The sequence below is a fragment of the Scyliorhinus torazame genome, chromosome 1 (assembly GCF_047496885.1).
Source record: "Scyliorhinus torazame isolate Kashiwa2021f chromosome 1, sScyTor2.1, whole genome shotgun sequence".
Lineage (NCBI taxonomy): Eukaryota > Metazoa > Chordata > Chondrichthyes > Carcharhiniformes > Scyliorhinidae > Scyliorhinus > Scyliorhinus torazame.
In genome coordinates this window covers 19,548,645-19,561,811 of record NC_092707.1, presented here as the reverse complement: position 1 = coordinate 19,561,811, position 13,167 = coordinate 19,548,645, and the positions used below count along the sequence as shown (strand labels likewise).

The 13,167-nt window shown below is 46.5% G+C and overlaps 1 protein-coding gene across 1 annotated transcript in view; it reads right to left on the bottom strand.

Annotated features, from left to right (window-relative positions):
* LOC140389443 (somatomedin-B and thrombospondin type-1 domain-containing protein) overlaps window positions 1-13,167 on the bottom strand; it is a 282,415-nt gene that overhangs the window by 211,693 nt on the left and 57,555 nt on the right. The window lies entirely within an intron of this gene.

The window sequence follows — 13,167 nt, the reverse complement described above, 5'->3', positions numbered from 1 at the left end:
TTCTGCATACCATGATAGCAGTACGGGCTGTATTCTTCCGGCACGCCCCCCCACAGGATTGCCACAGGCGAGACGTGGACAATGGAGCTCTCCGGTGGGATATCTCGGTGGCCAGGTGGATGCGGTCGGAGAATCCCGCCCTATATTTCAGTTTGGCATCGCATCATGGAGTCATAGGGTTTTACAGCACAATCCCATTTTAATATTTCTTTTTTAAATTTAGAGTACCCCCAGTTCATTTTCTCCAATTAAGGGGCAATTTTGTGTGGCCAATCCACCAAGCCTGCACAGCTTTGGGCTGTGGGGGCGAAACCCACACAAACACGGGGAGAATGCGCAAACTCCACACGGACAGTGACCCAGAGCCGGGATCGAACCTGGGACCTCGGCGCCGTGAGGCAGCAGTGCTAACCACTGCGCCACCGTGCTGCCCATCCCATTTTAATAATGATAACAATAATAATCTTTATTGTCACAAGTAGGCTTACATTAAAATTGCAAATTAAGTTACTGTGAAACTCCCCTAGTCGCCTCATTCTGCCGCCTGTTCGGGTACACAGAAAGAGAATTCGGAATGTTGAATTACCTGACAGCACGTCTTTCGGGACTTGTGGGAGGAAACCGGAGCACCCGGAGGAAACCCACGCAGACACGGGGAGAACATGCAAACTGCACACAGACAGTGCTATTAGGTAATTTGGACATTCTGAATTCTCCCTCAGTGTACCCGAACAGGCGCCGGAATGTGGCGACTAGGGCATTTTCACGGTAACTTCATTGCAGTGTTACTGTAAGCCTACTTGTGACAATAAAGATTATTATTATTAAATTTAAGCATGGTGTGGAATACGAGTGATTCCCAAGGAATCCCACTATTGGGCCGCCATCTTGAGTGGGCGACCTCATAGCAACCCGCCCACCACCCCCCCCCCCACACCGGAAATCTGCCCCGCCCCCCCTCGCACTGCAAACTGGCCCCCGACCCTCCAGCATCCACTGCACGGCAGCCCCCCACCTCTGGATTGCCTCTGTGCCCCCCGCACCCCAAAGTACGGGGGTGACCCGACCTGCCCCCTCTCTCCCAGGGCCCCTGTAATAGGAGGATCCCCCACAATCCACTTTTAAATACAGTTAGCAGACCCAGGCATACTTGCTTAAGAGATGTTCTTTGATCTGTTCTAAGAGATAGACCTGAATCCTGTCAGAAGCATGCAGAAACCTTGGCTGTATTTCTTCAGAATCTACTTCCTAGCTTGTTTGAGCTCACCTTCCAAACGCACAATTCCGAGCTGCTGAGAAAGAAACTGCTAATCTGTCTACAGACATATCTTTAACTGAACTGTATTGAGAACAGATGCTTGCCTTCTGCTCACATCCCCATCTAAAACAAAACTGTTTTTCTGCAAAATGCCTCCTACTCTTGCTCCTCCCATCATATTGTCAACTGAACACAATGTATCTAATTAACTACTCCACAGGAAACCCTTCTTAATCGAAACAGAAATCCATTAGCCCAATCGTTTAAGATGCTTTAATTGCACGTCTGGCTCCCCAAAACAAAGTTGCCTTTTAAAAACACTGCCGCAGCAGTCGTACACACACTAACCCAGGCTTTTAATGTTAATGCACCGAATACATATACTACCAATATATCTGAAATTCTTACATTCATCGCAATCATGTGGAGTGAATCGATTGTGCTTTAATTGAAATGTGGAAAGTTTGTTCTGTAATTTAAAGTATAGGTTGCTACAAAAATAATGTTTAGTCCATCATGCGTTTAGCCCATTTGTTACAGTAAAAGTCCTAAAACATACACTCTTGTCCTGTCATCCTTTCAGCTATTCAGAAGTTTGAATTTAGTTTTTTAAGTCAGTGGGCTCTACAGGAATCAGGGGGCGAAGTTCTCCAGAAACGGCGCGATGTCCGTTGACTGGTGCCCAAAAAGGCGCAAATCAGATGGGCATCGCGCCGCCCCAAAGGTGCGGAATGCTCCGCATCTTTGGGGGCCGAGCCCCAACCTTGAGGGGCTAGGACGGCGGCGGACGAATTTCCGCCCCGCCAGCTGGCGGAAAAGGCCTTTGGTGCCCCGCCAGCTGGTGCGGAAATGACATCTCCGGGCGGCGGATGCGCGGGAGCGTCAGCGGCCGCTGACAGCTTCCCACGCATGCGCAGTGGAGGGAGTCTCTTCTGCCTCTGCCATGGTGGAGACCGTGGCGGAGGCGGAAGGGAAAGAGTGCCCCCACGGCACAGGCCCGCCCGCGGATCGGTGGGCCCCGATCGCGGGCCAGGCCACCGTGGGGCACCCCCCAGGGCCAGATCGCCCCGCGCCCCACCCCAGGACCCCGGAGCCCGCCCGTGCCGCCTTGTCCCGCTGGTAAGGTAGGTGGTTTAATTTACGCCGGCGGGACAGGCATTTTAGCGGCGGGACTTCGGCCCATCCGGGCCGGAGAATCGAGCGGGGGGGCCGGCCAACCGGCGTGCCGCGATTCCCGCCCCCGCCGAATATCCGGTGCCGGAGACTTCGGCAACCAGCGGGGGCGGGATTCACACCAGCCCCCGGCGATTCTCCAACCCGGCGGGGGGTCGGAGGATCTCGCCCCAGAACAGTAGTGTTACCCAGTGGATTAGGGCTGACAAGAAAAATAAAGAAGTGCCCTCCTACAGGACAAAGTTCTCCCACTTTGAGACCACGTGCGGTGGTGGGCAGCTCCCATAGTACCCGCCCTGCCGACTAGATTGGATCCTGCACCAGGTTCTGCACTTGGAGATGCCGGCCAGTTCCCCTCTGACTCTCCTGGCGGGCAGGCAGCTGTTTCATCCACCCGCCCTCAGCTGATGGGTCCGAAGGTCCCGGCGCCATATTTAAATACCAGTCCAGCACACTCCTATCCCACTCTCCAGCCAATCTGTCTTCACCAGACTGTGCAGGATGTCAGCAACCCAGAGAGAAAAGGCCAGCAGCCTGAAGAAGTATGTTCCTCGATTCAATCACCCTCCCCCTGAGCTCATCACCTGAGGTGCACCCATGCCCTACTTGGACCTCCACCCACCTCCTCCGGAGTCCATGTGCGGAGTCCAGTAAATGACATGGTATCCCTTTGATCCCCTTGTTCGTGAGCTTTTTATGCAGCCTTGCCAAGGTCTTGGTCTTCCCTTTGCCTTCCATTGTTCATCTTCTTCATCCTTGCCCCTCTGCCTGTCATCATAAGCCCTTGCCCTACCCCCCCCCCTCTTTAAACAACCCTCCTTCCACATTGCCCTTCCATGTCTTCAACAGACCACCTTCTCCCCGCCCTCCTCATCTCGCACTCCATCCCTGGTCGAACTTCGGACCCTTGTTGCTGTGGCAGCACAGTGTCGCCAAGATGTGGCATCGGGGTCAAGGAGACCCCTGTACTCCCCAACGCCAGGCACAGTATTGATCTGACTCAGTGGCACAGGAGGAACCATGGGTCCAGGAGCACGATATTGTCCATGAAGACCAGCTCAGTGTGGAGATGGAGGACAGGAGCTGGTCATTCCCGGCAGAGCAGTGAACAGCGCCACAGGAGCAGCGCAGCTCTATGGCAGTCAGGCTTTGGTGCACCCACCCCGAAGTCTCTGATGAACCGGGGACCAACTTGTGCACGCCATTCTTTACCACTCAGGTTTGACGCCAACATGATTTCCCGCTGGCGTGAGGCAAGATTGGATAGTCCGATGGGCCGCTTTTCTAATGAGCATTCAAGAGATGCGAATGTTGTTCACAGCACGGCCCAGCAGGCTGGCCAGCCCACCTTTAATCTGCCATTGAGAGAATTGCGGGTCGGGAGTATAAAAGAACAAAGAACAAAGAAATGTACAGCACAGGAACAGGCCCTTCGGCCCTCCAAGCCCGTGCCGACCATGCTGCCCGTCTAAACTACAATCTTCTACACTTCCGGGGTCCGTATCCCTCTATTCCCATCCTATTCATGTATTTGTCAAGATGCCCCTTAAACGTCACTATCGTCCCTGCTTCCACCACCTCCTCCGGTAGCGAGTTCCAGGCACCCACTACCCTCTGCGTAAAAAACTTGCCTCGTACATCTACTCTAAACCTTGCACCTTAATCCTATGCCCCCTAGTAATTGACCCCTCTACCCTGGGGAAAAGCCTCTGACTATCCACTCTGTCTATGCCCCTCATAATTTTGTAGACCTCCATCAGGTCGCCCCTCAACCTCCGTCGTTCCAGTGAGAACAAACCGAGTTTATTCAACCGCTCCTCGTAGCTAATGCCCTCCATACCAGGCAACATTCTGGTAAATCTCTTCTGCACCCTCTCTAAAGCCTCCACATCCTTCTGGTAGTGAGGCGACCAGAATTGAACACTATACTCCAAGTGTGGCCTAACTAAGGTTCTATACAGCTGCAACATGACTTGCCAATTCTTATACTCAATGCCCCGGCCAATGAAGGCAAGCATGCCATATGCCTTCTTGACCACCTTCTCCACCTGTGTTGTCCCTTTCAGTATCATGGAATACCTACAGTGCCGAGGAGGCCATTCAGCCCATTGAGTCTGCACCAACTCTCTGAAAGAGCACCCAACCCAGGCCAACACCCCCGCCCTATCCCCGCAACCCCACCTAACCTTTGGACACTGTGGGGCAATTTAGCATGGCCAATCCACCTAACCTGCAAGTCTTTGGACCGTGGGAGGAAACCGGAGCACCCGGAGGAAACCCACGCAGACACGGGGAGAGCGTGCAGACTCCGCACAGACGATCACCCGAGGTCGGAATCGAACCCAGGTCTGTGGTGCTGTGAGGCACAGTGGTTTCCACTGGGTTACGCCGATAGGGTGGTGGCGTGGGCCGAGGTAAGGAGCTCTTTCGGATGGTCGCTGCAGACCCGATGGGCTGAATGGTCCGCTTCTGTACCGCAGTCATTCTATGATTCTAACGCTAGAAATTGCTGGGAACACTCAGCAGGTCAGACTGGGGAGAGACACAGGTGGAAATTTCTCCTCACAGGTTGACGACCTTTGATCAGCAGTCGGGAGTCCATCGGGTCACTGACGTGATGGATTTGAGTGGAGCTCTCATCTTCCCTTTGCAAAGATTCCAATAGAAAATCAGATGGTGCACATCGCCTTGGTATGAACCCAGTGTGCAGTAAAGTAGGATTGTGTGAGGCCCCTCTGGAGCTGCTACCTGAGATGTGAGGCAGGTTTATTCCCTGGTTCAAGTCACTCTTGTTTGGCTCGATCCAGACGACGAAACCCTAACCCTCCCAGCTGGCCATTTATCAAAGGCAATTGCGTGGGGGGGGGAAAAGTCCAAGAAAAATCTGTGCGTAGTAAATCGCCTCACAAAACAGATATATGAGGGGCTGTTTATTTTCAACGTTCAAATAAATTAACCCCAGAAAATGGGCCTTCCCATCATTGGGTCTGAAATTCAGCCAATAAAACATTCTGCCTCGCAGTCGGAGTGCGTTTACAAATACGTTAGAACAGTAACAACTAAGCTGACAATGGGCACAGGGTCAACAATTAACACTAAACTGGTAACCGTCCTCCAAGAAGCTCCAATGGTGGCTGGCGTGGAAAACGGAAAATGAATGGTGGCGCAGCAAAGCTGCCTCGAAACCTTGATTCAAGTATTTTGTTTCTTCTCAGGAATTCAGATGCTCGCGTTCCGTCGATGAGGGATTGCACAGCGTTGATGGAGCCATTCAACGTATGTGCTGGTTCTGGAGAAGAGCTATACAATTCAACAGCAACTAAGAAGTGTAAGTTCATGTTCCCAATAAATGCGAGATGCAGATCCTCGCAGATCTTAAATGTCAAAGAGCCAGCAATGCCAAAAGCAGCAATTTCCAAAACTTCAGACCCATGAAATTCATATCTTAGAATTTACAGTGCAGAAGGAGGCCATTCGGCCCATCGAGTCCGCACCGGCCCTTGGAAAGAGCCGGAAATTCAAGCAAGGTGAACCAGCAAATATGAAATCTAAGCAGAAACGGGGCTGTGATGCCCCGGATGTTGAGGACCGGATGGACAGGTCAAACGGTCAGGGCAAGGGTTTAAAATCCACTTCTGAGGTGTCAGCATGTAATCCAGGCTGACGGCCCATTGCAGTACAGAGTTGGTGCTGCACTGTCAGGGGGAGCCGTTTTTCAGGGGAGATGTTAAAATCCAGGCACCCTCTGTCCTTTAACGTCGATATAAAAGATCCCGTTGTCACTACTCAACGAGGAGTAGAGAGATTCTCCCAGTGCCTCAACCAATAGCAACAAAATTAGATCCGCTGATGGTTTATAAATGTTTTATATCTTTTGTACAATACAATACACAAAGCTTGAAAACTGTGGAAAAGAGAGGCATGTTGCTGAAGCATTTTGTCTAACACTCATTAGAACAAATGCAAGATGTCAATTTTCAAACTATCTCAACAATTTATCGATAAAGCTTAACTACACTAACACCCAATTTAAGATCATCACTCAAGTTACAGGGGCTGTTTAGCACAGGGCTAAATCGCTGGCTTTGAAAGCAGACCAAGGCAGGCCAGCAGCACGGTTCGATTCCCGTAACAGTCTCCCCGAACAGGCGCCGGAATGTGGCGACTAGGGGATTTTCACAGTTACTTCATTTGAAGCCTACTTGTGACAATAAGTGATTTTCATTTCATTTCATTTCATAAGACTTGACTGTGCATTATCAAAAGCTGCTTGGCGTCCAAACCACTGCATTCATCCTATTAGTCAAGCACGAAGCTGAAACTATTAAATAGTCAGTCAGAGTATTTTGAATTTCCCTCTAATTTCATCTTAATTCCATGCTGGTAGCAAAATCATAACGAGCTGCCATGAGTTTGTCATTTGTAGTTGCTGTGTAAAATGTTGCCTTATTCCTAAAACACTAATAAGGGGGCACTTTAATGGCCACATTATGCTTAAGCGAGAGCGTGACGGGCTGGGACATGCTCTGGAGTAAGCCAACCTCTACGTCAGTGACCGATCTGCCACCCCCGTCCTCAGCCACCCCCGCGACATCCAGGGGCCAATCCTCCTTTTAGCTGGGACAATATAGGCCAGGGCATTAGGGGGAATTCCCCAGCGCTTCTTGAAAATAGTGTGATGGGATCTACTGCATCCATCGAGAGAGTGAATAGAACTATGTGATGGATAAACTGGTGAACCGGTGAGAATGTGCAATGTACGTTTTATTTAGCTTCGTTTAATACATGTATAATTTATAAATGAATCCACTACAGGTACAGTCAACATGTCACGGTGCAGTTTAATCCATTATATGATAGGTTTTCTCTCCCATTTTATTGCCTCCAATTAGTGAGTGCTGTAAAATGGAGTAATTTGCAACTTTAAAAATAAAACGCAGCATCAACCTCAACCAATCAGGTCAGTGACAGCCATGTCCAGGGGAGAGTGAAGCGCCCTCTACTGTACACTTGCAACAGGCCTTAATCCCCCAAACTCGGGACAGGACTCCAATCTACACACACACCGTGACATTTCACCTTGCCACACCCATCGGCCCTGCGCCTCTTTCAGTTGTCATGTGAGAGTACCCTTTAAGAAATGAGTGTTTAAGAAATGTACCTTTAAGAAATGGAGCTGCTCATGTTACTGCAGTGATGTCAGAGTGTGGGTGGAGCTGAGCTCTACTTCTGCTTTTTGGGTTTCAGTTGGAGAAGAGTCTGTGTTTTCAGTGAGCTGAATCTGAAGTTAAAAGTGAGCTGCACTGCTGTTGATCTCTGCCATCAAAAGACTATCTATGGAACATTTGGCAAACTCAGAAATGTACAAAGGTCTCAGTATTGAATGTAAACCCTAATGTGCTCCTGTTTAGAGGTTGTTAAGTCTTTTGGATGTTAAAAGGACAGCATACAGACTACTTAGTGTTGTATTCTTTGGGGGTGTATTTGATTTACTGGTTGCTAAGATATTCACTGTTTGTTTTAAAAGGGTTAACTTACGTTCATAGAATGAACATTGTTTTGTTTTAAAAACCACTGGTCCATTTTCTGCTGTGCTACACCTGTAGAGTAAGCCATGTGCTCCCCATACCACAATCCATAACAATTGGGGGCTCGAGGGGGATAAAAGTCTATCTATTGGATTGGCTTAGTGAGGGGTGAACATATTGTGGTTGCTTTTCAGGTGTGGTATTCTAGTTTAACTGGGGAGTGTGTTGTGGACAATGGTTCTTTCAGAGGCTCAGATGTTTTTGGGGGTGGAGACTGTCACACGCAGTACCTTACGGACAGAGACTAAAAGCGAATGTTAGATTTGGCAAAAAACATTGCAGTTAACATTACCTGACACAATGCGAAAAGCCAAGGTCATTATGGTGGTGGCTAAGCATTTAAAGTTGCCTGAGATACAGTCTGACTCATTGGAAATGGCAAAAATTCAGTTGCAAATTAAACAAATGGAACATGAGAAAGAATTAAAGCAGCTTGTATATGAAAGAGAGAGAGTGGAAAGAGAAAGAGAGAGGAAAAAGAAAGGAGAGAGAGGAAAGGAGAAAAGAAAGAATAGCCCTAGCAGAACTAAAAGAAAAAGAAAGGGAGATACAGATCAGGAAAAAGATAAAGAGAGAGCGTTTGAACTTCAGAAAATGGCCATGAAACATGACAGTCAGTTACAATTGGCAGACGTAAAGGGAAACTTACAGTTGGATGATAGTGATGAGGATAGTGAGAAAGGGCGTCATAGTCGAAGGTTTGGTGGGAATCTATTTAAATATGTCCAAGCATTGCCAAGGTTTGACGAGAATGAACTGGAAGCCTTTTTCATTTCATTTGAGAAGGTAGCTAAACAAATGAAATGGCCACAGCACATGTGGGTGTTACTGATTCAAACAAAGCTGGTAGGTAGAGCTAGTGAAGTGTTTGCATCACTACCGGGGGAGGTATCTGGGACGTATGAGGAGGTGAAGAAATCCATCTTGGGTGCATATGAACTGGTGCCTGAAGCCGACAGACAAAGGTTTAGAAATTTAAGGAAAGAATTTGGTCAAACATACATGGAGTTTGAAAGGCTCAAACAGAGTAATTTTGATAGGTGGATAAGGGCTTTGAAAATAGACCAAACGTATGAAGCTCTCAGAGAAATTATAATTTTGGAGGAGTTTAAAAATTCAATTCCTGATGTAGTGAGAACTCATGTGGAAGAGCAGAGGGTTAAAACTGCAAGGTTAGCAGCAGAAATGGCAGATGATTATGAATTAGCTCATAAATCAAAGCTTGGTTTCCAACATCAGTTTCAGCCTGTGAGGGATAGAAACTGGGGACATGAGAAATACTCAAGTGGTAAAGGTAAAGGTGATCTGATGGGAGATAATAAGGAGGGTGTACCTCAGATTAAAAAAGAAATCCAGGAGGGTGGAAAAGAAATGAAAAGTTTCAAATGTTTTCATTGTAATAAACTAGGCCATGTAAAGTCACAGTATTGGTGGTTGAAGAAAAGCACTGGGAAGGCTGATGTGGTAAAACAGGATAAGACAGTGGGGTTTGTTAAAGTGGTAAAGGAAAGCCCAAGTGAAGCGAAGGAGGTGCAAAATATTGTACAGCCTGATCAAGAGGTGATTGATAAGAAGATGCCAGATCCCTTTAAAGAATTTACTTGTGTGGGTAAAGTTTACGTGTATCAGGAAGAGCAGGTAAAGAAGTCACAATTTTAAGAGATACGGGAGCTAGTCAGTCTTTAATGGTAAGAGATGAGGAGTTATGTAGTTTGGGAAGAATGTTGCCAGAAAAGGTGGTGATATGTGGAATTCAGGGTGAGAGGAGTAGTGTGAAAGTCCAGTGAAGAGTGGTGAAGTGGTAGTAGGAGTAATAGATAAACTATCTTGTCCAGGAATACAGTTTATCTTGGGTAATGATATAGCTGGATCGCAGGTGGGAGTGATGCCTACTGTGGTTGATAAGCCAGTGGAAAATCAGACAACTGAAGGGTTGAAGGACGAATATCCTGGGATTTTTCCGGATTGTGTAGTAACAAGGTTGCAAAGTCACAGGTTAAGACAAGAGGAGAAATCAAAGAGTGAAGATGACGTTGAAGTGCAATTGTCAGAAACAATTTTTGATCAGATGGTTGAAAAAGATCAAGAACAGGTGGAGGATGAGGCGGATATTTTTAGTTCAGGAAAATTGGCGGAGTTACAACAGAAAGATATAGAAATAAAACGGATGTATCAGAAAGCATACACGGAAGAGGAATCTGCGTGTATACCAGAGTGTTATTATCGTAAAAGTGATGTCTTGATGAGAAAATGGAGACCTGTACATATGCAGGCGGATGAAAAGTGGGCAGAAGTTCATCAAGTAGTATTGCCGGTAGGGTATGGAAAGGAGGTGTTGCGAGTTGCACATGAGGTACCAGTGGGAGGTCATTTGGGATAAAGAAAACTCAAGCTAAAATCCAGAAACATTTTTATTGGCCTGGACTACATAAAGATGTAGTTAAATTTTGTCAATCATGTCACACATGTCAAGTGATAGGGAAACCTCAAGCAGTGATAAAACCAGTGCCCTTAATACCCATTCCAGCATTTGAGGAACCTTTTACAAGGGTCCTAATTGATTGCGTAGGACCGCTTCCAAAAACAAAAAGTGGGAATCAATATCTTTTGACTATAATGGATGTGTCTACTAGGTTTCCAGAGGCCATTCCAGTATGTAATATTACAGCTAAAAAGATTCATACATCTTTGAAAGTTGCCACTCAAGTGGATAGAGCTGTGAAGAAGGCCTATGGTGTGCTCTCGTTCATTAACAGAGGGATTGAATTTAAGAGCCGTGAGGTGATGATGCAGCTGTACAAAACTTTGGTAAGGCCACATTTGGAGTACTGTGTACAGTTCTGGTCGCCTCATTTTAGGAAGGATGTGGAAGCTTTGGAAAAGGTGCAAAGAAGATTTACCAGGATGTTGCCTGGAATGGAGAGTAGGTCTTACGAGGAAAGGTTGAGGGTGCTAGGCCTTTTCTCATTCGAACGGAGAAGGATGAGGGGCGACTTGATAGAGGTTTATAAGATGATCAGGGGAATAGATAGAGTAGACAGTCAGAGACTTTTTCCCCGGGTGGAACAAACCATTACAAGGGGACATAAATTTAAGGTGAAAGGTGAAAGATATAGGCAGGATATCAGAGGTAGGTTCTTTACCCAGAGAGTAGTGGGGGCATGGAATGCACTGCCTGTGGAAGTAGTTGAGTCGGAAACATTAGGGACCTTCAAGCAGCTATTGGATAGATACATGGATTACGGTTAAATGATATAGTGTAGATTTATTTGTTCTCAAGGGCAAGACGGTAGCATTGTGGATAGCACAATTGCTTCACAGCTCCAGGGTCCCAGGTTCGATTCCGGCTTGGGTCACTGTCTGTGCGGAGTCTGCACGTCCTCCCCGTGTCTGCGTGGGTTTCCTCCGGGTGCTCCGGTTTCCTCCCACAATCCAAAGATGTGCGGGTTAGGTGAATTGGCCAATGATAAATTGCCCTTAATGTCCAAATTGCCCCTGGTGTTGGGTGAAGGTGTTGAGTTTGGGTAGGGTGCTCTTTCCAAGAGCCGGTGCAGACTCAAAGGGCTGAATGGCCTCCTTCTGCACTGTAAATTCAATGATAATCTATGATTAATCTAGGACAAAGGTTCGGCACAACATCGTGGGCCGAAGGGCCTGTTCTGTGCTGTATTTTCTATTGCGGAGGAGTTACTTAAATTCTTTACGAGATATAGACTACCCACAGAAATACAATCGGATCAAGGATCAAATTATACCTCGAGGTTATTCAAAGAAGTAATGGATAGCTTAGGAATAAAACAATTTAAATCAACTGCGTACCATCCAGAATCGCAGGGAGCGTTAGAAAGGTGGCATCAGACAGTAAAGATAATGTTGAGGGCTTATTGTCAAGATTATCCAGAGGATTGGGATAAAGGAATTCCATTTGTACTGTTTGCAATTAGGGATGCACCTAATGAGTCAACCAAATTTAGTCCTTTTGAACTAATGTTTGGTCATGAGGTGGGGTAAGAGGACCACTTAAATTGATTAAGGAAAAATTGTTGGGTGAGAAATCGGAAATTACACTATTGGATTACGTGTCAAATTTTAGAGAACAATTAAATAGAGCAGGTGAATTGGCTAGACAACATTTAAAAGTTGCGCAAAATGTGATGAAATGGGTCGCGAACAAGAAATCCAAAGTTCGTAGTTTTTCTTGTGGAGATAAAGTTTTAGTGTTGTTACCAGTGGTAGGTGAGCCTTTAAAAGCTAGGTTTTGTGGACCGTATCAGATTGAAAGGAAATTAAGTGAGGTGAATTATGTGGTAAAAACAGCAGATAGAAGGAAGACTCACCGAGTGTGTCATGTGAATATGCTTAAAAGGTACTTTGACAGGGAAGGAGAGAAAAAGGAGGTTTTAATGATTCTAACTCGAAGTGACGAACCAAATCCAGATGACTGTGAATTTGACATACCTCAAATTAAATTGGAAAATGAGGATGTTCTTAAAAATTGGGATAAATTGTTGAGTTATCTTCCAGAGGAAAAACAAACTGACCTGAAAGAGTTATTGATATCACGTGGGCAAGTTTGTGGAGATAAATTGGGAGCTCACCCATAGTGATGGTACCAAAACCAGACGGTTGTGTGTCGACTATAGAAAGGTCAATGCAGTTACAAGAATGGACTCTTATCCTATCCCACGTTTGGAGGATTGCATTAAGAAAGTGGGACAATCAGCTTTTATTTCCAAATCGGATTTACTTAAAGGTTACTGGCAGGTACCTTTATCCGAAAGGGCGAAGGAGATTTCAGCTTTTGTGACTCCAGATGCTATATACCAATTCAAAGTTATGCCATTTGGCATGAAAAACGGTTCACTAGCAAAGTTGTTTCAGGATTACCCAATTTTGTGGTATACATTGACGATCTGGTAATTTTCAGCCAGACATGGACAGAACATTTAAAACATCTGATGGAGTTATTCGATCGACTTCTGGAGGCAGGTTTGGTGATAAACCTAGCCAAAAGTGAATTTGGAAAAGCCCAAATCACTTCCTTTGAGGAGTTTTCGATACCCTCGAGACGAAGGGAAATCATGCAATTTCTTGGCATGAGTGGATTTGATCGAACATTTGTGCAAAGGTTTTGTAGCGTGATTGCTC